General features: G+C 25.3%; 1 pseudogene; it reads right to left on the reverse strand.

The window, feature by feature from the left end:
• Positions 1 to 4,771: 4,771 nt before the first annotated feature.
• The window catches only part of LOC107419173 (uncharacterized), a 76,185-nt pseudogene continuing 65,518 nt past the window's right edge, over positions 4,772 to 15,438 (reverse strand).

Below are 15,438 nucleotides of genomic sequence, written 5' to 3' on the forward strand. Positions count from 1 at the left end.
TGACCTTTTTACCTTTTTTTGTTTTTTTGTTATAAAGGAGCAGATACTTGAAGAGGTTAGATGGATGGTCCAAATTCCTTCTGACACATGAATTATCAATACCTGCTCTGACATTTCTATTTTTTTAATTATTAATATCTTTCTCAACTGGATTGTTTTGGATTTCTTCTGGAACTTTCAAATGTGGCGGAGGGCTTTCATCTCCTTAGTCAGAGTGTATGTTTTGGACGCCACTTTTCTGAAAGTCTTTTGAGGAGTAAAATTTCAACGGATATGGGACTCTCAAATTTTTTATAGTATTGATTAGATATTATTTTATTAAGTTTTTGACAAACTAATTTAATTTAGTTTTTCATGATTTTCTTTTAGTCAAGTAATTTTTTAATGATCGAAAAGCATCTGACTAGTAGGCTATGAAGGCAGCCCACCCTGGCCTTTAGAGGCCCCTATCTGCTTATATAATGGCAAGAACCTTGTCCATAAAGATTTCCCATTTTAATTAGTTGATGTTAGGATTCTAAATTTTGACTTCATAAATTTTCTCAAATAAGTCAGGGGCTGTTATTTGAAACCCCCAAAAAAAAAACAAAAAAAAAAAAAAAAACTCAAAAAAATTGAAATCTGTAACATTTTTCTTAGTTTATGTAAGAAATATAAATAGACAAGTCTCGTGTCATCTTGACGAAGTAGGCTAGCTCACGTGGTCGAGAGCCACTACCTGTGCCACGGTTGCGCAGGTTCAAGTACGGGTGGGGAGGGCATAGCACAAAAAATAAAAAATAAAAATAAAAAAGTCTTGTGTCATTTTTTAAATTTTCTTTAATTTTTTATTTATGAGAATATATATACAATTGGTTTCAAGACTCAAAAGTATTTTTCTAATATAACTATTTGGAAGGTAAATTTTCTAGTGCTTCTTGTCTAATCCTCTAATTCTTGAGCAATTGTAAAGCATATGGTTCACCAACATTGATTCATCCAACAGTTTGTGCCCAATAATTTGTGTAAAACCTATAAGCTAAAGTTTAAAATTTCGGTATCAATAGAAATATCAAAAATTTAAAATATGAAAATATCAATAGAATTATGAAAAATTATTGAATATCGATAAAAATTATAGAATTTTATTTTAAAAAATATATTTTTTATTAAAATTTTAGAATTAGTTTATTTAATTAATTAATTATTAAAATGACTATTAAAATTGTAAAAATATTGAATGAGTATTATATTTTTCTTTATCAATTGAATTTATAATAAGCGTTAATAGTTAAAAACATACCATTATTAAAAAATACATATTTAATATAATTATTTATCAAACAAAATATATAGAACAATTATTACAGTTAAATTATATTTTATAAATATCATTTCAATTATATAAAAAACTCCTAGATGGTTAAAAATTATTTCTCCCTTCTTTATACTCATTTTAATATGTGAAATGTAAGAAGTAATTATTAAAAAATATATTACCTCGATATTTTTTCGTATAATTGTTAATATATATTGATATGAATATTTGAGAGTTAATTTTTCATGTACAAATACTATCGATACCAAAATTTTGAATCCTAGGTTATAGGAAATATATTTTCCGCATATTTTTCAATTTTGTTTATTTTCTAGTTCTTATCTACTTTATAATATTTATACAAATATTAAATTTATTATAGTAAAAAAAATAATAAGTAGATAAACTTATAATCTGTAACACTAATTTTTTTTAAAAATATGATATGTAGATTTATTTAATGTAATTTTGGATATTGTTTGTTAATTACGAATTTTTTATTTTGGTTTGCCTAATTATTGGAAGACAATTAAAAAGAGAAAAAAAAACTACGATAATATTAATTTTGCAAAAAATATTAGTAAATATCAATAATATTTATAAAAAAATTTAATAAAAAATTTAACCAAAAAATCATACACATTTCCAAAATTTCTTTGGAAATTTCCATCTAAATTATGGAATTTTGTAACCAAATTGTGAAAGATTTGATGTCGATATGATGATAAAAATTTCTATGGAAATTATGGAGAAATATGAAAAATTTCGGTGGATATTATATAAATTATACTTATTTCAGTTGAAAGCTAAATTTCTTTTTGATCTATTGAAAAAATAAAAATTTTGCAAAAATTTCGTGGAAAGTTTTGATATTTTAAACTGTGTTATGAGTTTTGAAGGATGTGAAATAAAAAAAAGCAAGATCAATGAACAATACATTAAAGTGGATGGATGAACTAGTGTGGTATTGCCAAGGTACTTTACTAATAGATAGGCTATCTTACTGGCAAAGACCATTTGTTATCCAATCTCACATCGTTTAAATGTGAAAATGATGATTGAAATGTAAAATAGACACTCGTTTAACAACCGAAATCATTTCAAAGCAATTGGCTTCACAGTTTAAAAGACATCTAAAGTTAAGTATTGCTTTAGTAGGAGAAATTTTATAATGGGTAATCTCTTGGAAAGTTTGAATAAAAAATCCTAAAACTGTCTAGAGTGCAACGATTAAATTACGATTAGTATCTATGGAGTAAGAGAATGGGATGCCAATAGGTGAAACCTTACATATGGTATTAAAGGCTATATCTAGTTGGAAGTATACCAACAACAATGTTGGGCTCAAAGGGAGTGTATTGTATTGTAAGAATTGAGCATAAAAGATGGGAGGCCAAAAATGATAAGATCAATAAACAATAAGCTAGGATGGATTGTGACGACTAAAGGTAAACCAATGTGATGCTGCCAAGGAAAATGTGGGTGGGTGCATGGCATCGGCAAGATACCTTACTGGCAAAGGCCATATGGTGTCAAATCATACATCATCCGAGTTTGGAACAGTGATAGTTCAAATATAAAATAGATGCTTTCTCAACAAACGATGCCATTTTAGATTAATTGACTTTCAGAGTTCCAAAAAACTTTTGAATTAGTGTACTCTAATGGGAACAATCCCGATATAAGTGACGTCTTGAAAAATTTGAACAAAAAACTACAAATATTATCTGAAGTACAATGATTAAATTGTGGATAGTATTGATGGAGTAAAACTTCATTGAAATAAATTTAAATAATTTTATTTTATTTATGTTATTCCAAAAATGAATATTTTCATTTCTTCGAAATGTTAGGAGATTTTGATAAAAAAAAATTGACTATTCTTGCACAAGTTCATAAAGGCCAAAATTCAAAATTGACCTATTATCTAATAAAATTCTAAAAATTCAAAGTTTACGGAAAAAAAAAAAATTCCAAACTCAATTCAAAACTAACCATCCAATTTAATCCAAAGTGACCATTGTTGGATCGAATTGGACTGGATTTATTGTTGAAATCAATTTGAATTGAATTAAAAATTACCAACTGATTAATAATTGGATCAGATTTGTTATTGCAAAAATATGTCTGGTTCTAAACCGATGAACAACACTAATTCCAACCAAGCCAAGTAGATCAACCAGGGAGAGTGCTAAAATTGAAACAGAAATTGTAAAAATCAACCAAAACTAAAAACACAGATACCCTTTGAAGATTTTTTGTTCCAAAACTTTTGAAAGGATAGGCAGATGGAGATTTTGACATTGATAATATTGTTGTGAAGAAGATCATAAAAGATAAAATACAAAATTAACAAATTTAAGTGATAAAAACCAAAAAAGCAAAAGAAAAAAAATGTTTCGACTAATTCTAACCTGCAACCAGGACTGTGAATAAGAAAATTCCAACAACTCCATGAATCATTCCCCTTGACAAAACCTGTTCTGCTGTTAGGCTCTCAGGGAAAGATATAAAATTCCAAAGAATATTATGAAGGTTGGAATATTCCCAGCGTATTCATTCTTGTATAATAATTAATACTGTTAATATTTGTTGGTTTTTATTTTATATTACTATGTGTTGAAAAAAAAGATTGCTTGATTGTGTTACATCATGGGTCTTCTATGTCGTTAAAACAAATAAAATTTAGCTTATTCTAGGAATGTACATGTTAAATTATTTTAGAGCACGATGCTGTTATGACACATCAAAATATAGACGGAAATATATATTAAATATTAATATCTATTTATCTTAGAATATAAAAAATAGCAAATACCAGATTGTTCTCTCAAATATAATGGATAAGTTCTAGGTAATAGATAGAGGTTAGAAGGATGGCCCAAAGTCCTTCTGATACAATTATCAGTGGCTGCTGGGTCTTGCTGACTATTGATAGGAAATTGGCTTATATTTTTTAATTACTATTTTTTTTTTCCCAACTAGAATGTTTGGGTTCTTCTGGGAATTTTCAAATGTGGTGGAGGGCTTTCATCTGCTTTAGTCAAAGCAGAGATTTTCATTAATTATTACTGCCTCTTTGAACACTGGATATGGAAGGCCTAACTTTTTATGGGTAAACCATAAATAATGTTGATTGTATATATTTTAATATAAACTTTTTGACAAACTTATTTTATATAGTTTTTTAATGGTTGGAACCATTTGATTAATAGTCTATGAAGGCAGTCTATCCTTGTTTTGGAGGGCCTTATATGCTTACATAAGGGTAGGAACCTTGTCTATCCATTTTCTAAACTAAAAGCTTGGCTGTTTACGTGGCAATCTTTAGCATTAGCATGCTATTAGTAAGAAAGTTGAGAACTCAAATTTAAGATTTTTTAACATTTTCTTGGTGTTAGGTAAGAAATGTAAGAAAAATAAATAGAACACATTTTGTGTGTGTGTGTGTGTGTTTTAGGTGAGAAATGTAAGAAAAATAAATAGAACACATTTTGTGTGTGTGTGTGTGTGTGTGTGTGTGTGTGTTTTTTCTCCTTCTTCTCCTGATGGGAGGTGCATAATTGTGTTTCATTTAAGAAAGAGAACAAGAGCAGTATTTGACGACTATGTATTTCAAAATATACCAATATGAGAAATATAAGAAGCAGTCTAAATAATTTTGCGTTTATAGTTTCACACTTCAAGTCTTGGGCCATGGTAGTGCAAAATTCACCAAGATTAATTCATTTAAGAGTTTTTGGGTAACCTTTTGCAATTTGAAAAACTTAAAAGATAGATGATATTTTTGAAACCAAACATTGAAAGATTGTTTTATTGTATATTCTAATCAGCACCAAACTCCAACAAAGTCAACACCACCAAAAAAAAAAAAAAATGACATTATTCAATACCAAAACAAATTAGAATCCAACCAGATCATATGTACCAAGAAAACAAAACTATCTGGTTCTAGAAAACAGTTGCAAAACCACAAAAGTGGAAGCACTGTCTTAAATGGAAATTATAAAATAGGAAAAAGGAGTAGTTGAATATGACCTAAAGGTTGGAATCATTGTGACCCAGAAGCACAAACATAGTGAAAATGCTGATTCCATCAAGTATTTTATTCCATCTACCCCTAAAAATTCTTCTATTGAGTCTGCTATACACAAAACTGAATGGAGGGTAAATCTGCAGGAACCCATCTCAGGAAAGTTAAGCACTTTCCAAAACCAAAACCAGCAACAGTTTGCGTTCTCAATTTTGTTCAATCCAAATGTTGGGCTAGGACTTACACTAATATTAGTAAATTCAGATGGGATTTTCCAGGAAAGCTTTTATTTATTTATTTATTTATTTTTCCTTTCAAGATTAAACCATAAGATCTATTTTCCTAATTCTGGTGGAATTTAAACAGTTGAAGGCATATTGTTTACAAATTGCAAGCATCAACTATAAGAGAGAGGTCAAGTTTCCAAGGGAAGATGGAATTGCTGTCAACTTGTCGAAGGAGAGTTCTATTGCTTGAGTTGTAGCAACTTTCCATACTCTGGTGGCATTTGTTCCATTGAATTGATTGTAGGCAATGATCAAGAACTTCAAGTTTATAATCTTATAGAGTTCTAGTGGCCAAGGACCACAAAAGTTGTTGTAGATGAGATCAAACCAGAAAATGATGGGAAAGTTGAGAATTACTGAAGAATATAATCCCACCAGCATATAAATTTCCATGTAGCCCCAGAGACTTTAAATGCTTGAATTTACCAAAAATCTTTTGTACATGTTGCCACCAAGTTTGTTAGACTACCAATTTCTTCAAGTCCAAATGGGATTCCAGAATATCTCTTGAAAAATTGTTTTTGCCAAAAAACTAAATTTTTCAAGCTTGAAATTCTTCCAATCTCAGACTTAGTCCCATAACATAAAATTGTTTTCCCATAGATTCAACCCATAAAACCCATGTAACGAGTTGTCAGTCAAATCCAAGTACTGCAAAGTTCAATCATTCATCAAAACATGTATCAAACCGACTAGTAAATCTATTTTCCGACAACTTTGCAACGATTAATTTGTCACAAATTACCAAAAAATTCAATTTGCCTACAACAGAAAAAATAAAATTATCCTAGAAAGAAATTAACAAGAAAGTTTATATATATCAATCATAGTTACTTTTTGAATTGCATAGTTTAGTTTCCATGATCAAAATTACTCCAATAATATGTAGCCCTTGTTTGAATTACATCGATAAAACCAACTTACTGCATATGCAACTACAAGTATAAAGTATCATCGTGAAGATCTAATTTCTAATAGAAACTTAGAAACTTATCATAATAACAAATTTCCATACAAACAATTAAAAAAAAAAAAAATGCTGTACAATATGAAAAGGCATCAATTGGAACATGCAACAAACACTCTGTATATCAATTTGCAGTTACCTTTTATTTCTCTTCTTCATAATTTCTTCATCATCATCATCATCAATAATCCTTCTAACATAGTTTTTCGAGTTATAGAAAACGATGGATTGGATGAGTTTTTCATCCTCTTCCTCTTCCAATTTCTTCTTCTCTGCTGCGGAGCGCTGCAAAGCCTGCAGCATTGAATCAACAGAGACAGTAGCATATCTAGATTTGATGGACTTGATTTCATCTAAAGCAGCCATAGATTCCATCTTTCTTTTAGAATCTAAGATTCTTTTTTTCCAAAGATTTCATTGAATCTAAATGATGTTCATCATCACCATCATCATCTTTTTGCGACCTCCATGGTTGGAAATTCCTGGTGGCACCAGATTCAACAACATAGTCTGAATGTTGTGGATCTGACTTGATGGATATTTAATTAATGAAAACAGATGAGTGACGTGGCAATGTTGCGTGAAAGAGGCGCCACTCTTTTCTCAGAGTGGACGAGGCCACATCATGTCATATTCCCCTGCATATTCTCTCTTCTCTTCCTAATTCTCTCAAAAAACCTTCCAAGCTCAAAGCTTCTACTGTTGAGCTGGCAGCTGTTATGGACTGCCACATTTCATTATGAGACCCATATTATGCTGACTGTTGATCATGCCAGCACGGCCTTTAAAACTTTTCCTACCATACAAACAAAACCTAAACCGGCCACCTGATCAGCCATCCGATCTTTCTTACCAATTTTTATTTTATTTTATTTTCAATGGTGCAATTAAACGGTATTTAGCAATGACATATGAAAAAAAAAAAAATTACTAACCATCTTACTTTTATACATAATATAAATTATATATATAGATCATAAATAATAATATTTAAACTTTAGTATTATTATATATTACATGCATCTTTACATACAAAATTTAAATTATATTATATGTATTATTTACTATAAAACAATTTAAAATAATTTGAAATAAGAAATTAACAATAAATAGAAATTAGATATACTGAAACAATCATAATAGTATGTAACGAAAATTAAAAAAATAAACAAAACTTATTTATCCATTAAAATCATTTTAACACTATTAATTTCCAATTTATCATCAAAGATTAGGACTTTCCAAAATCTTAGCACTTGAACTTTGAATATTTACTGCATTTTATTAGTATTGAACTAGTTGATAAAATCAATCTATCTAATCCTATTTGAAAACTTATTTAATGGTTTGTTGTTATTAAGTATATTTAAATTTATTTTATTTTTTTATTCTATATCGTAAAAGTTTATTAAAAACTAAAAGTTTAATTTCTATATATAATACTATTCAATTATGAAATTCAAATTCAAAAGTGTTTATCTGTCTAATTTTTCTCATCTATGAAATTCAAATTCAAATTCAAATATAGTTTTATAATATTTTCTATTTATAGAATTCAAATTTAAATTCTAATGTATTTTTTCATTCATTGCGATAATTAATATTTCTATATTAAATCCTCATGATATAATTTAATTATATTTATTATTATTATTTGCCTTATAAGATAATTTATTTATGGTTATATATATTTTGTAAGAAAATCAAATAAGGAAATCAATTTTATTATTGAAATCTATATATTTTGATATTAAAATTTCATTTATTATGTATATATGTATTAGTATATAGAATCTAATTATTAATTACCGTATATAACATCTTTTTATTTTACAATAACATAAACATAACAAACCAACAAAAATATTGATATATAGATTATAAATTTTTTAAATGTTTTACATTTTGACTATCTTTTTTTTTTTTTTTTGATTCCTTGCAAGTAATTAATTTTTTTATATTAATGAAAAATCAGATGTATTTGACTTATTTAATGAATAAAAAAAAATAAAAAAAAATTCTTTTGAATATAAATTTTACTTTGCCATGTTTAACAATTATATTTCGAAAAGAACATCTCAAATTTTTTTTCACTAATAAAATAAAATTATATTATTTATATAATTTTTTACATCTCCAAATAAGAAGATATATTTATTATTTTCCATACAAATACATTGGTATATTGAAAATATTAAAAACATATTATATATAGAGATACACTTTAATTTATTATTTTACAAATATGATATTATATTTTTGTCCTAAATACACACTTTAACAATTTTATCCTAATTAAGGTTCCTTTAATCAAATGTTAGATACAATATAATAGTAATAATAATAATAATAATATATTATTGGGTACAACCAATAAAAGGATATATTAAATAAAATAAAATCAAAAATTTGTTTTGAATATAAATCCTACTTTACCATGTTTAAAAAAAATATTTTTTCTACTAATAAAATAAAATTATTTATTTATAGAAATACACTTTATATTATATATTTAAATTTCAATTCGGTGCCATATATATAGAAATGCACTTTATGTTATATATAATATTATAATAATAAAAATATATATTTTTGGATACAAATAATAAAAGGTAAAAACTCTCATACTTTTAAATATCTGTTCAATTTGGTACTAATTAATTTTTAATAGAACCATAAATAATAAAAATAAGAAAAGATGATTTTTTTTTTTTATTGATGATTTTGGAATGAATTTAGAAGAATATAATGATGATAAGTAGCACTGACGATTTTACTTTTATATATAACTAGCATATGCATAGTATATGTAAGCATAATAAATAATTTTAAAAATAATCTATAATAATCAATTGTATTCAAATTTAATGATGACATGTGGGGAATTTTTTTACTATTTTACTTTTATATATAATATAGATAATATATATATATATATAATAACATAAATAATAATAAGAAAAATGTTATATGTTATATTATATATATATATATATATTTGAACATAATAACAAACATGCATTATAACTCAAAAGATTGAAGATTGAGGGAGACACCAAGAGATAGGGTGGTTTATTAGGCATCAATGAAATTTCATTTCATTAGGCTACAATATTGTAATTTATAATAACTAAAATAAAAACTTTTTTTTTTCAATCCAAATATGTATATTACATAAAAGTAGAATAATTAATGCGATGTATTATTACAATATTCTTCTAAATTCCTTTTAAAATATCAATAATTTTTTTTTTATTATTTAAAATTCTATCAAAATATTAATTAATACTAAATAAAGTAGCTATCTAAAAGCATGAAATTTTTTACCTTTTATGGTCATACCTAAAAAGATATAAATCTATTATTATAAAATAATAATAAATATATTATTATTATTTATTAATAATATATAAATAAATATGTATTATTATAATATTATAAATAATTACCACCGTTTAAGTTATTAATTTATATCTTTATAAATAAAACTAAATAAATATGTATTTATTATTATAATATGATATATAATATTAGGTTTTTATAATAATATTATTATAATATTATATATAACATAAATTGTATTTGCATATATATGGTTCCCACAATTAAAGGTAGTTTAAATATTTTTACATAATGTGGTTATATGGAAATTAATAAAGATATCTCATTATTCGGACATAAAAAAATATAATATCATAAATAATAATTGTTAAATATGGTAAAATAAGATGTATATTTAAAATAAATTATTTGATTTTATTTTATTTACTAAATAAGTCAAATATATTTGATTATAAATTAGTAACTGATACCTTTCGATTATTTAAAATCTGTTATTCAATATTTTATTGGTTTTTATTCTCTCATATTTCTGTTTTAGTTATTAAAGTTTTTTTGTTTTTATTGTTTAATTTCAATTTTTTTTTTTTTTTTGAGATGGATCCTAATCATGATCATTTTAATCATAAGTAGGAACATGAACCATGTTATGGATTTTTTATTGAACTTGATGATACTGAATTAAGATATGTTGTGAAACTGATCGAAAAGAAAAAAAAAATATTTTTGGCGAAAATTCCTCATTGATTATTAATTCACTTTTACATATCAACTTTTTCAGGATGATGAATGACAAAAATATCAAAAAAAGAGACGTAAGAGATTAATCAAGCCGAGGTCATGTAAGAAAGAGCAATATGATCATTCTAGCAATTAGGTGGTACCAGAATTCCTGAAGTTTGTAACAATTTCATTGAACAGGAAGCAACTTAAGGAGACTAAGTGTTTATCTTAAACAATATAGTTGTTTTTTTTTTCTTTTTATATTTTTTTTATTGAAATCTATTGTGTTTGAAAAACAATATATCATCTTTCAATCCAAATAAAATTAAAATATTATTTTTCAAACACAATATATTCTAATGAAAAAAATGAAACCTAATAAGGAAAAAGAAGAAGAAGAAGAAGCTATATTGTCTAAGATAAACACTTAATCTCCTTAAGTTGTCTCTTGTTCAATGAAGTCGTCGAAAACTTCATGAATTCCGGTACCACCTGATTGCCAGAACGATCATATTTTTCTTTTTTACATGCCTCAACCTAAATAATCTCTTATGTCTTCTTTTTTTGATATTTTTTTCCTCTATCATCTTGAAAAGGTTGACACATAAAAGTGAATCAATAATCAATAAGGAATTTTTGTCAGAAATATTTTCTTCTTTCCAATCAGTTTCACAGCATATCTTGATTCAGCATCATCAACCTCAAACAAAAATCCATAATATGGTTCATGTCCATGCTCATAATTAAGATGACCATGATTAGGATTCATCCAGAAAAATAAATTGAAATTAAACAATAAAAACAAAAAAAAAGAACTTCAATAACTAAAACAGAAATATGAGAAAGTAAAAACCAATAAAATATTGAACAATGAAATTTTAAATAATCAAAAGGTATCAGTTACTAATTTATAATCAAATATATTTGACTTATTTAGTAAATAAAATAAAATAAAATAATATATTTTGAATATAAATCTTATTTTGTCATATTTAACAATTATTATTTATGATATTATATTTTTTATGTCCAAATAAGAATATATCTTTGTTAATTTTTATATAATCACATTGAATATATAAAAATATTTAAAATACGTTTGATTAAGAGAAGCTAAATACAATTTATCTCATATATAATATTATAATAATAAAAATATATATTTTAATATTTCATTTCGTGTCCAAATCTATTATATATAAATTAAAAAACATATTTAATATTAAAATATTATAAAAATCTAATATTATACATAATATTATAATAATAAATATATATAGAGATATATTATTTATAAAGATATCAATTAATATCTGAAACGCAATAGTGTAATTATACTTATAATATTATAATAATAAATATCTATTTATTTATTATTAATAAATAATAATAAATATTTATTATTATGTTTTAGTAATAGATTTTATATATATTTTGGATAAAACCATAAAAATTAAAAAATCCTATTATTTCAATCAATCACATAATATTATAATAATAAAAATATATATTTTTTAATACAACCAATAAAAGATAAAAGATAAAAAATATTATGCTTTTAAATAGTTGTTTTGTGTGGTACTAACTGATATTTTAATAGAATATTAAATAATAAAAAAAAGAGGAGATGATTTTTTTTATTGATAATTTTGAAAAGAATTTAAAAGAATATTATAATGATAGATGACATTAACTATTCTATTTTTATACATATAGATATATATAAAGACAAATTCATTTTTTAGATAATAAAATTTGATTAAAAAAGGGAAAAAATACATTTTTTTAGTTTTAATTATTTTGATGTTCATAATAATCTAGCTATTTTTTGAAAAAAAAATTTTCACTCTTTTAGACAAAAGGAAAAAAAAAAAAAAGGTAAAAAAAAAACAAACGAAAAAATGTCCAACGGGCAGGCAAGTCCAAGTCCTAATAGGGTGAATTCTTAATAGGCATTTTGTCCTAATAGTGTGAATTCTTACTATATACCGATTATTTGTTATATATAATAATGTAACCTTTTTTTTTATTTTTTTATTTTTTGGGCCGAAAGAAGAAATTTCATTAAGACGAAGAAGTACGTTATGAGCAAGAAAGGTTATTCAAAGCTAAAGAAAGCAGACACTACTTTGAGGTTGAAGTGACAACTAAGAGAAAGTTATTTATTTATTTTTTTCTTGGGCTAAAAAAACAGCTAAGCGAATGTTTTGCTATTCAATTTAGCAATTATATATATATATATATATAGTATTGCAATTCAAAGGAGAAGATTTTCACCTAGTCAAAATTTAATTCAATATCAATAGGTAAATTTTCAATGGATAAGCATCCTCTCAATTTCTTTTGAAATGAAAAATCTCAATATAAATATAATATTTCCCTAATAGTCATGAGTAATATTAAAAATTAAATAATAAAATAAGAGGGCGAAAAGGATGAGAAAAGAAGAAAGCATAAAGGCAAATTAGGAACAATATGCAATTAAGAATAAGAGAACTTCGTTTCAATATTTATAAATTATATGCAATATTTTATGTATACTTTTTTTTTTTTTTTTTGGCTAGTATGCATGCTTTTTTTATTATATGAAAACGTATGTAAAACGTCAACTTACATAATTGAAAAAGCAATTTGTTAATTTTATTTGATTATTTTATTTTAAATTTTAGAGTTATTTACATTGTGTATCTTCGATGTTTCTCTTAATTACAACCGGATACCTTCAATGTTTCCATAATTACATTGTACATCATTAAAGTTTCTCTTAATTACAACCGGATGTCTTTATGTTTCCATAATTACATTGCCAATCTTCGAAGTTTTTTCCTTAATTACAACCGGATACTTTCATGTTTCTATAATTACATCTGCTTCTCTTCTGACAAAATTTCATCCATAAAAATATACTCTCTCTCTTATGTGGCAGTTAAAATTTTATTAATTGTCCCTTATATATATTAATTAAACATAGATTTTGATTGATTTGAAAAATAAAGTTTTTTTAATTTGAAAAGGTTGAAGCCCAACGGATAGTAAGTATAAGGATAACTATCAATTTTTAATAGCACCCTTTGGAATGTTTAAAACATAATTTTTATGTTTTTTTTTTAATTTGTTTTCAAAACTTATTTTTGAAAATGAATGGCCAAATAGGAATGGCTAAACTTGTGATATGTGCATTGGGGGATTGGTGGACTTCATGTTTTCAACTGCTACAACAGGGGTCACCCTTACGATATTATATATTTTTATAAATAATGTCTTTTATGGTGTTTCTAGTTTGTAAATGTTTTCTTTTCCTTAATTTTTTTTTAATTTTCTTTTTTTCTTGATTGAACTGGTTATATATCATATTACATATCGTAAAATGCAAGAAACATTTTTAAAATTTTATACTCATGGATAGCTTGCGTAACTTTTAACGGTTACATACAGAAAAGAAACTTTATATATATGTATAATTATGGATCTTAGTCCTAAAGTCCTACATCCATTTATTGCAAAATAAATGCCAGTCTTATCTTTTCATATTTGACTAGCTTCGTAAAATTTTTTCATGAACAACTCCAAAGGATGGCCCAAATTTGGCCAAAACAGGATTGGCCAAACTTGTTTGGCCATTCATTTTCAAAAATAAGTTATGAAAACAAATTAAAAAAGAAAAAAAACAAAAATTAGATTACATAAAAATTATGTTTTTAAACATTCCAGGGGATACCGTTAAAAATTGATAGTTATTCTTGTACTTATTATCCGTTGGGCTTCAAACCTTTTAAATTAAAAAAATTTTATTTTTCAAATCAATTAAAATCCATGTTTAATTAGTATATATAAGGGACAATTAATAAAATTTTAACTGCCACATAAGAAAGATAGTACATATTTATGGATGAAATTTTTTTAGAAGGGAGATAAATGTAATTATAAAAACATGAAGGTACCTGGTTGTAATTAAAGAAAAAACTTCGAGCGTATGCAATGTAATTATGGAAATATAAAAGTATCTGGTTGTAATTAAGGGAAACTTCAATGGTGTACAATATAATTATGGAAACATTGAAGGTACCGGTTGTAATTAAGAAAAATCTCAAGAATGCGCAATATAATTAACCCTAAATTTTAAGCCATAAAATGATATTAACACAAATTAATGATTGCTACAAATGTTGCCTATTTAACAATGGTGACATTATACTATTCTAACTATTATATCTAATTTTGTTACCATATTAGAATTTGACAAACTCAAATTGAGATCCTCCATTTTAAAAATAAATAAAAATAGAGGGAGTCCTTCTCTATTCAATCATTTTACCATAATATAGATCCTTCTCATTTCTATGGAAATGAAGGATCTCAAGTTGAGGAATTTATTTTTTCCCTTTAAATTTTTCCCATTTTGGGTTTCAAAAAAAAGTAACACAAGAGGAAAAAAGAAAAAAAAAGAAAAGGAAATTAGAATAAATTTAATTTCTCTACCTTTTTCCAATGGTGGTTGAACGGGGAATCATAAATTAGCCTCTTGCTATCATTGATCACCACAAAACCATGGGTCCAAAGTTGGAAGACCATCTATACTATTTTAGCGTGGGTGGCAATTTGCCTCTTGCTATCCCTGATCACCACAAAACCGCTTCTTCTCGGTTGAACGGGGAATCATGATGGAGACAGGACGAAAGAGCTTGCTCCAAGTAGGGGATTGAAGCGAGAATGGAGATTATACTCCTGCTCCCGTACTCGCTCCATATATATAATTTATATTTATATTTTATGTATTTTTATACTTATATAT

This window comes from Ziziphus jujuba, chromosome 2, assembly GCF_031755915.1.
Source record: "Ziziphus jujuba cultivar Dongzao chromosome 2, ASM3175591v1".
Lineage (NCBI taxonomy): Eukaryota > Viridiplantae > Streptophyta > Magnoliopsida > Rosales > Rhamnaceae > Ziziphus > Ziziphus jujuba.